Genomic DNA, 16176 nt, shown 5'->3' with positions numbered 1-16176 from the left:
GTCATGGTCAATGAAGTAACAAATAATTCCAAAAACCAGTCAATTGTGGCCTAAAACCTTCATGTTTTTGCTACAAAGATTAAGATGGAGATGTTTTTCACTTTGCAGCATCTCAGTGAAGCCAAGCACCCAGATCAACCAAAAAATGGTTTCATGGATGGAAGATTAGAATTTTGGATCAGCGTGGCCAAGGCTGTTGAATATTTCCCAATTTTGAGCAAGAATTATTGCAAATTAACGGACTACATATTCTTTGGATATTACCTTATGGTTTTTTCCTTGATAATGGGAAGATTCGCCCTGCTGTTTTGTTGCTTGGCATTGAATCAATAAGCTTTGAAAAGATATTCTCTTATTTGTAAATCATTTGTAAATAAAATCTGGGCACACTTTGGACAGCAGATTGGGTAGACAATGGCTTCCTTTTGAAATTAATGTTAGCATACTCTCAGGGATCATTGTATCTTGTGCAAAATTCCTATGTCAAAAATATCTACATGCTTTAAGAAAATGATTTCATCATTGTTATTCTTACTACAAGTAAATAAATTTACGCCCCACTTAACTATTATGCTCTGAATCTCCATGGCTTTTCATAATAAGCTGTTTAGAAAGAGAACTGATGGCTCCTTCAGATGAAGAAGGAATTTCTATGCATTGGCACTTGGATTATAAAAAACTGTACCTGTTCTTTGATCACCTATCAGGAGTTTCTTTATTTGATTTGAAGGTTGTGGGGCCTCTGCACTGCAAAGGATGGTAAGCCTCAGTAGGCACAGCTGTAAGGCTAAGTCATTACTGCTTCTCTGGTGCTTCAGAAGAAAAGTGTCGCTCCCGCCACATGGCCAGCTTGCCTCTCCTGTTTCCAGGCACACACTCTCCTGCAGCCCTGGCAGTGCCAGGAAGCACCACTCACAGTTGGCACTCATCTTACATGTGGCAGAGCTAACAGATGCATTTAGAGGCGCATATAGGACTTTGGTGGGGAACCAGGGGGTCAGGGGGAAGGATACATGGTTGTAGAGGTTAACCCAGGGTGGGAGAGTGGCGGGGTCTCTTTTCCTTTCCCTCTTATCTTCCGACAGACCATTCTCTTTCCAAACCCACCCTCTCCTCCTCCACTGCTCCCCTGCATTCCCTTTTGTGGTCCATGCACCTGCAGCCCTTGAGTCTGAGTAATAAAGCTGAAGGATTTGTAGGGGGTGGTGGGGGGGTTCATTAGACAGCATAGGAAACATAGAAGCAAAAGGTTCAAACTGTGGCAGTTTAATATGGTTCCATGCAAAATTCAAAATGATGGTCTTGACATAATGCTGTTTGACAGAATAAGAGCACATTTAAGCAGATTTGAGTCCAGATTTACACTCTGTTTGGTGTTGTGTCAAAAGGAATCAGTTTGATCATAATGGGTCATGATCCAATACTATTAAAGGGGCCTCATATATGTAAAACGTGCAAATGGCTTCCATTCTGCAAAGGCTGCAGGACTACTTAATAATAACCTTTTCACTTAGAATTTATTAAATGTAACTTTTGCAATTTTTTTGTAAAAGAAGTCAACTGTTTTTTCTGTTTGCTTAAGTCCAAGAAATCATTTTGAAATGGTCTTGTAGGAGATGGGGGAGAGAATAAAAATGTAAGTACGGCAATCAAAATAAAACAAGTGTCTAATTTTAATCCATAAAGGTTCCTGCAACCTCTCGGGAACAACTGTAGACTGTTTCTGCGGCTACTAAATACTAATGTCTGCTGTTCTCTGTTAGGTTTGGTTTCAGGTCCTCCTTTGTTTCCTTCGATGTTTTACAGCCATCGACAACCAAAACTGAAACTGCTGAGGAACACTTTTTTTCTTTTAACAATTTAGGGATTAGAACCATGAGTGAAAGAAGAGATTGAAAGATTTTCAGAGATGTTTTCTTTTTTTTTCTATAGGACTAAATATTAAACATGCCATCAATTAGAGTGCCCCATAAAAGTATTCGTACCCCTTGACATCTTCCTCATTTTGTTATGTTATAACCTCAGAATTCACTGTATTTTGTTGAGATTTTATTTGATAGATCAGCACAAAGTAGCCACCAAGTGGAGGAAAATGTATCCAGGGTTGTTTTATTCAAATAAATCTAAAAAAATTGTGCGGTGTATTTACAGTCACCCCTGTTCATGCTGATGCCCCTAAAAAAAAAAAAAAAGACATGCAAACCATTGCCTTCAGAAGTCACCTCATTACTAAGTAGGGTCGACTTGTGTATATCGTTATCTTCTTATAATACAACAGTTCTGTGAAGGTTTCATTTGTCTATTAAACATTCTTTGGGAATAAAGTTGTTACAAATTTCGACAACCTCAAAGAGCATTGTCCATTTTATTAACCAAACATGGACACAGGTAAGTTACAACTTTGGAGGAGCTGCAGAGATTCACGTGTTAGTTGAAAAAATCTGTTGACTAACTTTTAGTCTTGCACTTCTTAAATCCGAACCTCTATTGCATATTTGCAAGAAGGGAATCATTTTTCTTTAAAAGCCAGTAAAAGATTTTTTTTTTTTTTTTTGTCAGTTTGCCATAAGTCATGTAGGCGACACAGCAAACATGTAGAATAAACATGTTTGGCCAGATAGGACCAAAAATGAACTTCTTCATCTACATGCCAAACTAACATAACCCTGAACATACCATCTCCACTGTGAAACATGGTGGTGGGATAGGGGAAGCTGATCAGAGTTGATGAAAAGATGGAGACAGGTAAACACAAAGTACTTCTGGAAGAATACCCGTTTGATGCTTTAAACGACTTGAAATTGGGGCAGAGGTTCACTTGCCAGCTGGACAACGACGAATTGCAGTGAGACCTACAAGGGAATGTTTTACATCAAAGCTAATTAATGTGTTAGAATGGCCCATTCCAAATGAGAATCTGTGGCACGGTTTAAAAGTCACTGACACTCCCCAACCAATCTGACTCATCTTAAGCCATTTTGCAGAGAAGGATGTTTAAAAAGTATAGTCTCTAAATATTCAAAGCAGTGTTTCCAACTTAGTAATTTTGTTGCATTATTTCACAAACATTTCAAGTCCTTGAACAACTCTTTTATGGTGTATCTCTCATATGTAGGGTGTTATACTTCTTCCCTATGGCATCCATTACAATTTAGCAAACTTGGTGAAAACTTAGTCTTGGGGTTAGGGTCAGGGTAACTTAGTTGACTAAACACTGTAACTAAATAAAGAAATCAACTGAACTGTATTGAATTAAGCTTGAGCAATTTTGCAGAATTTGCAATTTTTTTGTTCCTAGATAGTATAGACATACCTCAAAAGATCTAACTGCAGTAAAGGTGGTTCAACTAAATATTGACTGAGTGGTAGAATGCAAATGTATGCCACACTTTTTATTTTTAATCATTTTTAAAAACTTTGTGTCCTTTTCTTTACATTCTCCAATTATGCATTACAATGTGTTGACAGAACGCTGTCAAAAACAATGTGTATGTAAAGACGGAAATGTGTGCATATTAGTCAATAGTTGTGCATAAGTAAAATCCAAAAGAGGTATTGTATATTTTCTCTATAAGAATACAGACTAAAATGTTACAGCTTCAAGAAATTACAAACACAAAGTTCAAGTTTACAGTTGTGGTTTATTCTTTATGAATACAATATGCTATAACAGTTTGTGAATACGAATTTTTTTCTATGAGAATACGAATTTACATCAGCGACTTGGCATCACGTGATCTCAGGCTGGTTAGTGGGGCACAGAGTTAGTCGATTTGCGTTGCGCATGCGCTGTCACACTCCTCACCACCAGTAAACGTAGTGCCAGAATGGGAGATAATTCAGTCTAAAAGGACTATTAGGAACAGAGGGGGGATAGGGGGGAATCAAGAGTATTATAAATAAAGCATGGTTCTTATTTTTATGAAATACAAAACTAAAACATAGAATATAGTCGGTGGAGTTATACAATGATGTACAGTAGGTGGCGGTAAGCACCTCAGAATTTGTTGCGAACCGCCAGCAGAAGAAGAAGAAGCAGCAGCCAAGATGACGGACCAAGAGCATGTATTAACGACATTAAGACATATATAAACTTTTTAACATTACCTGGCTTTGTACCGTAGTTTCTTGGTCCATCATCTTGGCGCTAGTGCTGCTGCTTCTTCTTCTTCTTTTTCTTCAATTTAATGGCAAAAACTTTCCTTTTTGATAAAGCTTATAGTTAGAGTGGCTTAGGTTATCCTGAACTATCTTCCTTATTTTTTTACCTCCGTCTTCTTCCCTCCCTGTTGGATGGAGTAAGGGGGAGTCAGGTTTAGCCTAAACCGGCTCAGTTATGGTTGAGGTGCAAACACACCCTCCATTTCTGCTACCTGTATGACCCCTTCTCTTTTCCAATGGTTATAATCAGTCTGACAGAGGGAGGTATCCCAATCCTTGTGGTTTTTAGTATAACAATGGCTATCAGTGGGCTCTAGATGGACAAACTGTCTACTTTTAAGGCTAGGCTTAAAACTTTCCTTTTTAATAAAGCTTATAGTTAGAGTGGCTTAGGTTATCCTGAGCTATCTCTGTAGTTATGCTGCTATAGGCTTATGCTGCTGGAGGACATAATGACCACTTTCACCCTCTTCGCTACATTCTCACACTACTCTCCAATTTTGGATTATTTGTTGTTATTTCAGCTTTTAACTTTGTTCTCCCTCTTTTCTCTTCCTAGAAGCTACACCTGGCCTGACTCAGTGTCTACCTGTGACACCTTTCTGGAGAGGGGAACCGTCCGAGCTTCTGCTGGCAACCACTTAATGCTCACCCTCTACTGATGATCCATATGGCCCTGTCTTTTAGTGTTTAACCCTTTCTCTCTCCTAGACATGGCGATTGACTGAGCTTAACTGTTACTAACTCTATGTGCTCTCTTTCAGACTCTAACCTTGAAAACTGGCTCAGAGTTTATCTGTTCTTTCTTTCTAGGTGAAACGACTAAAGGAGCTACATCCATTAACATTTACTTTTCCTTCCCATAGAAAGTACTTCTGGATCAGTGCTTCTTTGTTCTCCTTGTGTCTTTGCTCTGTTCTCTCAAACCCCCAGTCGGTCATGGCAGATGGCCGCTCACACTGAGCCTGGTTCTGCTGGAGGTTTCTTCCTGTTAAAAGGGAGTTTTTCCTCTCCACTGTCGCTACATGCATGCTCAGTATGAGGGATTGCTGCAAAGTCAACACCAGTGACTGTCCACTGTCTCTACATGCTCATCCGGGAGGAGGGAATGCTGCAAGTCACTGACTGGATGCAATCTGGTTTCGTTAGACAGAAAAACTTTTTATCCAATTTGAATAAATAACTAACTCTGACTGCACTGTTCAATGATTAAGATTAATTGGAATGTATGAACCTGACTTTTGTGAAGTGCCTTGAGACGATATGTGTTGTGAATTCGTGCTATATAAATAAACTGAATTAAATTGAATTGCTAGTTTGCTAAAAAACTAAACAAAAAAAAAAGTAAGTATAAAACGTTGGTTTTTTAACGATGTATAAATGATAGTAAAATGTTCTGCAGTCTCTGTTCATTTCCCCACCTGTTGTAATGTTATGTTCAGTCATGTAGAACTTTTCTCTCACCAGTTGCATGCCAGACCCCCCACATTGTAAATCGGCGCTAGGGGAAAAAAGATTCAGCTCTTTCAGGGAGCGGCCATGAAGGCAGAGGAAATCACTCTAAACGGTCTTAATTCTGCCATTAGACGAGAGCGAGCGCTGTGGGGATTGGCTGGCCCTGCGCTCCATATTCACAAAAGCAGGATGAGGCTGAGAAGCCTGCTGAGAAAATGGTGTCGTAATCAGAAGCCGGCAGTTCTGCCTGATCAGGTACACTAGCCTCTCTTCTTGTTTCCTCATTCCCCTCCTCCTCTTTCCCCCCCTGTAATTTTTCTCTCTAAGTCTTGCCCCGTAAGATCCTAATAAAAGTTTGGATGCTCTGTGCTCTTCCCATGCAAAGGCCTGGCCGGAGGGAACTGAGACCAGGCCTTAAAGTTGCAGGGAGGTGGTATCTGTTTAATCTCGAGGTATATGGAACTATGATGGTGGAATGATGGGGGCTTGTTTTTTGTTCCCACATTTGATTATTCAGGTTGGCTGAACTACATTCTAAACCCATAAAATTCGTATCCCCTCTGGGGAACCATTTGCATATATTTCAGTGCCCCCTCCCTCTCATCCCAATTCCCCCCTTTTTTTCTCAGAAAGTGAAAGAGAGGGTGAAGCAACCAGGCCTGTCTAGGCTTTAAGATGTCACCGTGGTGTGAAATATGGGCGAACAAGCAGGGTCTTTGAAACCCAAACTAACCCCCCACCTGCCTCCAAGCTTCTGCCACACAAACACACACCCACACCCGCCGCGCACACACACACACACACACACACACACACACACACACACACACACACACACACACACACACACACACACACACACACACACACAATAATCCTCTCTTTCACAACTAGTTACTTCCTTATACTGGCATTAAATTTTAAGTCTATGCAAAGTCATACAAGTTCTGTGGCTTCAGTCTCATTTGAAGCAGCACAGCATTATTACTCATTTGCTTTGGGAATTTCTGCTTTTATCACTCCAGATATGTAGTGACTTATCTTTATCTGTTTTGTAAATGCATCTGTTTGCAAAATACTATATTCCATTACATCTCCAAATAAAGGGAATCATTATACAGTATAGGCAGGGTAACCTGCTGGAGGCCAGGAAGAATACCTAATCTCTGATAAACAAAGCAGCAATGCCTGGCTCTGTAAGTATGCCAGATCCACTTTTACCGTTGATGATGTAGGGGGATTATTTCTCAGACAAAAATGATCTGAAGCCAGGTCTTAAAATTCCATTTAGGATGTGTGCCCAGCAGCAGCGAAAAGAAGGGAACACACATGTAGCTGTGTGGGCAGAAACGCAAGCCAATGAAGGCAGGGCTCTGCATTTCAAGTCAGCCATAAGAAACACCTGTTCATTTGTTTGGCTGGTAAGGTCGAGGTTTTTGTTTTTCACCGTGCCAACAGGCCCACTGGCTCTACTTTTACTGCCCATCTGTACGGATGGGTGAAGTTGGACGGCGGTCTTTGAAAGATGCGGAGAGCTGGGGGTGGTGGTTGGTACTTGATGGCATTTTGGTCACATGGGGTGAGTTGCTGTCATCCTTTAACCTTCCCCCCTGGACCCCTTTTCCTCTCCCTCCCGTGCCCACTCCCTAGTGCACAGGCAGAATGCAGTGTCAGGAGGGTGAGCACTGAGCGCCCATTGTGTGTGCTAACCAAAGCGGAATGCCCGGGTGACAAAAGGGGGAGGAGTGGGCTCAAGGCACACAAAGCCAGGGGAGGAGAGGGGAGGAGGAGGAGGGGGTAGAGGAGGAGAAGGGGGGTTGGAAGGAGAGAGGGGGCAATCTGCTGGGGGCTAAATAGACCCACTCAGCCCCCAAAACTCTAGGCACCCTCAAAATCTTTTCCCACCTCCCCCGTTGCCTCTTCACCCTCAGCAGAGGTGCCTCTCTTAGTTCTGGGGTGTACAGTACAATTTCTTACTGGAAGCTGCTCGTCTATTCCCAGCAGCATGAAAGAAGAGAATCAACAACAATGAAACCTTCACACTATTAAGTGTTGGGTTAGGTGTTGTGAGTCATGCCCTGAAGGTCCAAAACAGGATCCGTTTGGTAACTGTAGTCATGGTTTCCAGGCTGTCGTAAGTCAGGGTTGTCCTAAAATGTTTAACTGCCAGGACTTGGTGATGTGTCCTCAAGACGATTTGCTACTGACAAATCTTAAATTCAAACTTTTCAGGTTAATAAACGAATCAAATATTCTTTAAACAAGTAAATCTCCCCTCAGTGTTGTTCAGCTTTCACAATGCACAGATCCCTTCATGGTTACATGACCCTGATTATCCATGTGGCTTTGTATCCGTGTTTTTAGCGGGTCAGCATGACAGAACAGGGGGCACATGCATGTGCTTGTACTTGCCTGTCTATTCTAGAAGCTGAGAGCAGTCTCGCCTGGGTAGTATTGTACATCACTGCCAGGCCCTCGGCTCCCACAAACAACCCAGGGCAAAAGGGCAACCACTTCAAAATTAAGAAAACTAATCTTGAAATAACTATTTCTTAATCACTATTCACTGCAAGTAGAAGCAGATCTAATCTGACTGATTAATTTCAGTGTTTATTCATGTGTAATTATCTCTTTAAGTTATCCACAAAGAGTGCAGAAAAACCCCAGTAAAAAAAACTATTTCTCATTTTTGGATTCTATACACTGATCAGATGAACACTGGAGTGACCAAACACATCAGTGTTTGGTCACTCCATATTCCTCAGGGTTACCTTTTCAGGCTAGGGATGGTCGGTCCATAGCTGGTAGAACCACTGACTGAGGCTGGAGATGCTCAATTCATACCCATAGAATTTCTTATCCAAGATGGACACAATTCATTCATCCCTGCTAATACCAGCCCAGGTTGCAGATGCTTGGTTCATCCCCACTCAAACCATCAACCCATGCTGGAGATAATTAGTCCATCCCCACCACAATGATCAATATGGACTTGGAATTCAGTATTTATCCCTACCAAAGCTGCTGATTCAGGCTTGAAAAGCATCGGTTCATCTCAATTACAACCATTCACCCAGGCTGGACATGCTTAGTCCATCCCCACTAAGAACCAAGTACCCTGGCTTCAGATGGCCAGTTCATCCCAACTCAGAACCACCAACCAAGGCTGGAGATAGTTGGTGTATCTGCACAACAATCCCAGGCTGGGATGCTCACATCATCCCTACTAGAACTACCTACTCAGAGTAGGGAGGCTCAGTCCGTTCCCAGTAGAGCCACTGCCCAGGCCGACATATGCTCCCTTCATCTTGAATAAAACCATTCACCTAGGCTGGAACGGGTTAGTTCATCTCCACTAAGTATCACATCAAATTGTATGCTCTAAATCACGCTCCCCCAGTCTGGCTCCAGTATGCCCCAACCCCCCATGAACTCCTCAGATTTAAACTCCCTCCTTTCATTCATGCAAACATTAGCCTTCCCCTGATACATTTACATGCGCTGCTGCAGGGCAAAGGTAGTTTCCGGTTTTATCTGTACTGAGTTGATAGGAAGTTGCTTGCTGAATTGTTTTGGTTTATTTGTTGTTAGTAAGACGCAAAGGGTCAAATGCGAGCCTTGAGGGGAGGCTTTGAAGACCAAGTAAACCAGGCAAGGATTGACCTCGGTACCTTTAGACTAATAGAAATTTTTTTTAGGTATTCTGGTGGTGTCGGTGGATATGTCAATGTTTGAGTTTGAAATCATGCATTTATGCACATCGGTGCAGGAACATCAGGTGAGTTTAAGATGTCTATGTCATTGCAGTTAGAGCTCCATCAGAGCTGACCCAGGCAGCCATCATCGTTCTCGAGCTGTAATTCACCCTGCTGCAATCAGGGTCCTGATCTGGGCTTCTGTGAGACCTCTCCACTCCAGATGATTCTTCTCCTGATTGGCCTAACTGGACTCCTGTCTGTGGCAGCAGATTAGCATGAATTGTTTTTTCTTCTGTGGCACACAGATTGGGCCTTCTTAACATTCACACCTTCACATCCAAAGCTCTTGGGAGGCTTGAAAATTCAGAGGGAAACTAGGCTTAGTGGATGATTTTTACTTTCAAAAAGGCATAAGAAATACAAAGAATAACATCTATAACATGCCTTTTTTATGTCTCATAATATATATTATAGTTAAGTGGCAAAAATCTTTGCGTTGTTGTTTGTCCAATGATAACCTAGGGAGTGAAGTTGCATTACGACATCCACAACCACCTCCTGACTTAATGGCACCCCTGGTGAATATTTGTAAAATAGCCCTCAAAGTTGTTTAATCTTTTTAAGCAGAAGTCTAATCTCACACTGACAAAAATGGGAAAAATTCAACCTTTAAATTAAGTACATTTATCTAGTGGAAGAAAAATTACATCCTAAGAATTTGAATTGGTCAAATTTGTAAAATATTATAATTGATTCATATCATATTAAATTAATCTCCAGGGCATTTGTTCTGTTAATATTAACTGTAATAGATTGTAAATCACTGATATCTTCTTTGAGCGATCTGCGGAGTAAGGGGGATAAATCCTTCAGTCAAAATAATATTTTAGAGTTTTTAACAGTTTAAGTTTCACAATGTAAACGCTGTAAAATTATCAAAAGTTATGGCTAAAACACAGTATTATTCCAACTGGAGCAGTGTCTTCTTCTCTTGCTTTAAAAGAGAGAACCTGGAAGTCTGCTTCAGCGAAAATGCTTTAAATTTGTTTCATGTCATATGTATTGACTCTACATAAGTCATAAATTGTTAGTGTTCAGAATCAGTAAAACAGATAATTCTGTTTTACTGACTAATTGCATGCTCAGTGTTTGCTGACATAATTCACTTGAATGACCCGGTTTTGACACTTCTGCATCTCACAGTCAAAACTTATTTTGTGCTCTCCTCCTTTCTGCTCATCCCACAGGTTTTCTTTAGGACTCCGGCCTGAGGACTAAGATGGAAGAAAGGTTATTTTGTGTCTGCTAAGCCATTATTATGTTGATTTGGCCACATTTGGTGTACATATCCACCTAAAAGATTGTATGATGGGCAATGTTTTGCTATTTCAAGGAGTCTACAATTTTATGAACTCTACCAAGGTTCCCAAAGTCATTAAAGAGAAACAGATCCACAGCATTGTGGATCCTCCACCATGCTAAAGAGGGACCATAATGGGGTTTTCCACTTATTCATCTTGTATTTCTCAGCATATTTACCTGGGGGGAGGTTTGTTGCTAACAAGGTTAATCTTAACCTCTCTTGGTGTCCAGATTACTGTGTGGCTAAATGAACATGAGCCTGCAGGCCAGTGGCTAAAAGAAATAACTATTACTTATGAACACAGGAAGTCATGGATTACCAAACAAAAGTTTGAAGATACGTATGTATGAATTGCGTGAAGTATGAATTAAAAATGCTTTAGTTTATTTTATGGAATTGTTAAGTGTGCAAACAATTGTTGAGCCAGTTATTTTTAGGAAAGAGCGATTATTTCTTATCATTAACATTTTTCATCTTTGAATGAATGTACTCCGGTTAAAATGTGTTTTTTCATCATTTCTTTAGTGTGAGATAATACCACTGTAATAAAATATGAATTATTTTCAAGGTTTTTACACATCGACACCAATTGTGCCAATATTTATTATAAGAGGGGTTTGTAGCCTAATCTGTAAACTGCTTAAATTGCATAAAAATTACAATATTTCCCTTGTATAAGGTATACATGAAAAACCTCATTAGAATATATATAAACCATATACTATAATCCGCTCTTTAAGTGCCATTAAGTGCAAAGGGGATATTTGAAGCAGGGATCAAGAATATCTGTGTCCTGTTTGTCTTTGGGCCCTGAGTTACAATAAATATGTTATTTAATTTGTTCAGTTAAAGCAATTTATTGCAATTTAAAAAGCCACAGAACAACCTTTAAAAATCATGTTTCATTTCATTTAATTCAGTTTGGCAGGGCACACAAGTCAGTCGCCCTCATCATTTGTCTATTTTTTAATGTATCTTTGACCTACACTTATGAGCTAATCAGCTTGGACTGCATGTACCTGCAGAAAGCCCCACCTACAGCCGCTTATGCAGACATAAATCTTGGGGTCTTTTGTTCTACCAGTGGGGGACCATTAGCCTGATCACCTTGTCAGCAGGAACTTAGGAGAGACCAATGTCTGGGACATGATAGCCATGGCCCCCCATGGATCAGTGTGTCTATGCAGTTCTCAGAGATTTACAGTATTCTGTGACATAGTGCCATGGCTGGCATTAAATAAAGTTTGGATTTCGGTCAGCAGTTTGGTAAAAATCTCACTATAATGTTTATAAAATTGAGTCTATAGAAAGCAATCCTTAGCTGGGTGTTTGATGTTATCCAAGCACTCTAATCTACAGTACAGAATTAGATCATCTGTTTGTTGTATATTTTGCTTCAAGGAGACAGATTTCCATGTGACATTTTAAAATAGGCTTGATCAATGCTTCTTTCATGGTTCTAGTCTAGAGAATCTTGACTTCTTACTTCAAAACAAGTAGAAGTGGAAAGTAGACTTGAAAGAAATAACTCAACAATATACAAATATTTGTTGCTAAACTACTGCGTAACTTATTTTTTTTTAAATGTGATCAGAAATACAGCGGTATAAAATTGTGTTCAAAAAATAAAGTAAATGTGTTAAAAAATACAAACAATAAAACAGGCAAAACCTTGATCAAAATATAAAAATTTTAATAAATTTTTATAGCAGGTAGGCAGCCTAACATATGTATGATTTAACAGTGTAAACTACTTCTAGTGACCAAATATACTGTGTATTTACAGTACAGACCAAAAGTTTGGACACACCTTCTCATTCAAAGAGTTTTCCTTGTTTTCATGACTATGAATATTGTTGCTTCACATTGAAGGCATCAAAACTATGAATTAACACATGTGGAATTATATACTGAACAAAAAAGTGTGAAACAACTGAAAGTATGACTTATATTCTAGGTTCTTCAAAGTAGCCACCTTTTGCTTTGATTATTGCTCTTGGCATTCTGTTGATGAGCATCAAGAGGTAGTCACCTGAAATGGTTTTCACTTCACAGGTGAGCCCTGTCAGGTTTAATAAGTGGGATTTCAAACGTTATAAGTGGGGTTGGGACCATCAGTTGTGTTGTGCAGGAGGTGGATACAGTACACATCTGATAGTCCTACTGAATAGACTGTTAGAATTTGTATTATGGCAAGAAAAAGGCAGCTAAGTAAAGAAAAACGAGTGGCCATCATTACTTTAAGAAATAAAGGTCCGTCAGTCCGAACAATTGTGAAAACTTTGAAAGTGTCCCCAAGTGCAGTCGCAAAAACCATCAAGCGCTACAAAGAAACTGGCTCACATGAGGACCGCCCCAGGAAAGGAAGACCAAGAGTCACCTCTGCTGCGGACGATAAGTTCATCCGAGTCACCAGCCTCAGAAATCGCTGGTTAACAGCAGCTCAGATTAGAGAACAGGTCAATGCCACAGAGTTCTAGCAGCAGACACATCTCTAGAACAACTGTTAAGAGGAGACTGTGTGAATCAGGCCTTCATTCAATTCAATTCAAATTCAAAAATACTTTATTAATCCCAAAGGGAAATTAAATGTTGTTATAGCTCATATTATGAAGGTTTCCTCAAAGAGCCGTTGTAGATGCTGATGGCTGTGGGCAGGAAGGATCTCCTGTAGCGCTCCGTCTTACAGCAGATCTGAAGAAGCCTCTGACTGAAGACACTCTGTTGTTGTAGGACAGTCTCATGAAGAGGATGCTCAGGGTTCTCCATAATGTTCTTCATTTTATGAAGAATCCGTCTTTCCACAATGATCTCCAGAGGTTCCAGAGGAGTCCCCAGAACAGAGCCAGCCTTCTTTATCAGCTTGTTGAGCTTTTTTAAGTTCCTGGTTCTGATGCTGCTTCCCCAGCAGATGATGGCAGAAGAGATCACACTCTCCACAACAGACGTATAGAAGATATGCAGCATCTTGCTGCAAACACCAAAGGACCTAAGCTTCCTCAAGAAGTACAGTCTGCTCTGTCCCTTCTTATAGATGGCTTCACAGTTGCATCTCCACTCTAGTCTGTTGTCCAGGTGAACACCGAGGTATTTATACTCCTCCACCACCTCCACTTCTTCTCCCATGATAAAAATAGTTTTTGACTTATTCCTGTTTCTCTTAAAATCTACAATCATCTCCTTTGTTTTAGTCACATTCAAAATGAGATGATTGTTTCCACACCATGCCACAAAGCGGTCCACCACCTTCCTGTACTCAGCTTCTTGTCCATCTCTCATCCACCCCACGACTGCAGAATCATCCGAGTTTTCTGCAGATGACAGGAGTCTGTCTTGTACTGGAAGTCTGAGGTGTACAGAGTGAAAAGGAATGGTGAGAGTACAGTCCCCTGTGGTGTTCCTGTGCTGCTGACTACCTGGTTAGACTCATTACCCTTCAGTCTCACAAACTGTGGTCTGTTTATCAGGTAGTCTTTGATCCAGGAGATTGTTGAGGCCTCCACCTGAGTCTTCTGGAGTTTCTGACAAAGCAAATCAGGTTGGATTGCATTACATGCACTGGAGAAATTAAAGAAAATGGTAAAATGCATGGTAAAATAGCTGCTAGGAAACCACTGCTGAGGACAGGCAACAAGCAGAAGAGACTTGTTTGGGCTAAAGAACACAAGGAATGGACATTAGACCAGTGGAAATCTATGCTTTGGTCTGATGAGTCCAAGTTTGAGATCTTTGGTTCCAACCACCGTGTCTTTGTGCGGCACAGAAGAGGTGAACGGATGGACTCTACATGCCTGGTTCCCACCGTGAAACATGGAGGAGGAGGTGTGATGGGGTGGAGGTGCTTTGCTGGTGACACTGTTGGGGATTTATTCAAAATTGAAGGTATACTGAACCAGCATGGCTACCACAGCATCTTGCAGCGGCATGCTATTCCATCCGATTTGCGTTTAGTTGGACCATCATTTATTTTTCAACAGGACAATGACCCCAAACACACCTCCAAGCTGTGTAAGGCCTATTTGACCAAGAAGGAGAGTAATGGGGTGCTGCGCCAGATGACCTGGCCTCCACAGTCACCTGACCTGAACCCAATCGAGATGGTTTGAGGTGAACTGGACTGCAGAGTGAAGGCAAAAGGGCCAACAAGTGCTAAGCATCTCTGGGAACTCCTTCAAGACTGTTGGAAAATCATTTCAGGTGACTACCTCTTGAAGCTCATCAACAGAATGCCAAGAGTGTGCGTAGCAGTAATCAACGCAAAAGGTGGCTACTTTGAAGAACCTAGAATATAAGACATATTTTCAGTTGTTTCACACTTTTTTGTTCAGTATATAATTCCACATGTGTTAATTCATAGTTTTGATGCCTTCAGTGTGAAGCTACAATATTCATAGTCATGAAAATAAAGAAAACTCTTTGAATGAGAAGGTGTGTCCAAACATTTGGTCTGTACTGTACATCTCTAAATAGCACTGCAGACTCAGCAAATACAAAGTAAAAATAGAAAAAAGAAGCTTGTATAAATAAAAGTTTAAATAAAGTTTCCCTTCACTATTACCTGTGTGGGTCTGTGCATGTTTAGTTAAAACTTGTTTGATCCTAATCAGCTAAATAATCAGAGGTAGGTAGAGAAACCCCAAAGTGTATCATAGTAAGAGTAGTGTTACTTCAAAATAATATTACTCGTAGAAGTAAAAGTGTTGTGCAGGAAAACTACTGCAAAGAGCACTCACAGGTTGTGCCCGATTGCTGTCACTTAGCTGCCAATCAGATCCCAGTCTTACAGGTTGTTTCTCAAAAGGTGACTAATCAGGCTTTCCAGCAATATTAAATGCAACACAGCTTGGTATTGTTAAATGAAAGAAATACTTGACTGAATCAGCAGCCTTCATGTTGTTGTGAAGAGTTTAATTTGGCACTAAACAGGTTTCTCCTAACTGACTACGAACAGACCAATTCCTAATTGAACCGCTTTTAATACAAGGAGGTGAAGCCATTTAATTTCAAAGTATAAAGAAATCCTGGCTCACAAAAATGCTAGTCCTGTGTAACCTGAGGTATGTCATTATAAAGATATTCATTGTCCATGCGTCAGGAATTCCTGATGACATCAGAGTTATTTCAGGCTTTCAGTGATCAGACGCATAACAAAACTAAAGTCTACTTTGTCGAAGCTTCTTGCTGCAGAAAGACAGGAAAGTTTAAAATCTTTAAAAAAATCTTTTAAAAAATATGGTTTATTAAATTTTAATTCAATTTATTTATATATCACCAATTTACTATCGGTTAGTCAATAAATCAGTCAGTCATTTTCTTCTGCTTATTCCATTGTGGGTTGCGGAGAAGCCAGTGCCTATCTCTAGCAGGTTATGGGCGAGAGGCGGGTACACCCTGGACAGGTCACCAGTCCAACACACAAACAACCAAGCACACACTCATTCATACACCTAAGGGCAATTTAGAGTGACCAATTAACCTAACAGGCATGTCTGTGGACTG

At 40.4% G+C, this 16176-nt stretch overlaps 1 long non-coding RNA gene across 3 annotated transcripts in view; it reads left to right on the top strand.

The window, feature by feature from the left end:
* Positions 1–16176, top strand: part of LOC124860457 — an 81138-nt gene that overhangs the window by 26488 nt on the left and 38474 nt on the right. The window contains exon 1 of one of the 3 annotated variants that reach the window (XR_007036362.1): positions 5650–5871. The exons of the other annotated variants lie outside the window; for them this stretch is intronic. This is a non-coding gene — a long non-coding RNA (uncharacterized LOC124860457). Of the gene's footprint in view, positions 1–5649; positions 5872–16176 lie in introns of those variants that run through there. 3 annotated transcript variants of the gene reach the window in all.

The sequence above is a fragment of the Girardinichthys multiradiatus genome, chromosome 23 (genome assembly GCF_021462225.1).
Source record: "Girardinichthys multiradiatus isolate DD_20200921_A chromosome 23, DD_fGirMul_XY1, whole genome shotgun sequence".
In the NCBI taxonomy this organism is placed as follows: domain Eukaryota; kingdom Metazoa; phylum Chordata; class Actinopteri; order Cyprinodontiformes; family Goodeidae; genus Girardinichthys; species Girardinichthys multiradiatus.
Note: the sequence above shows the minus strand (reverse complement) of the source record. Positions and strands in the feature narration are given on the sequence as shown.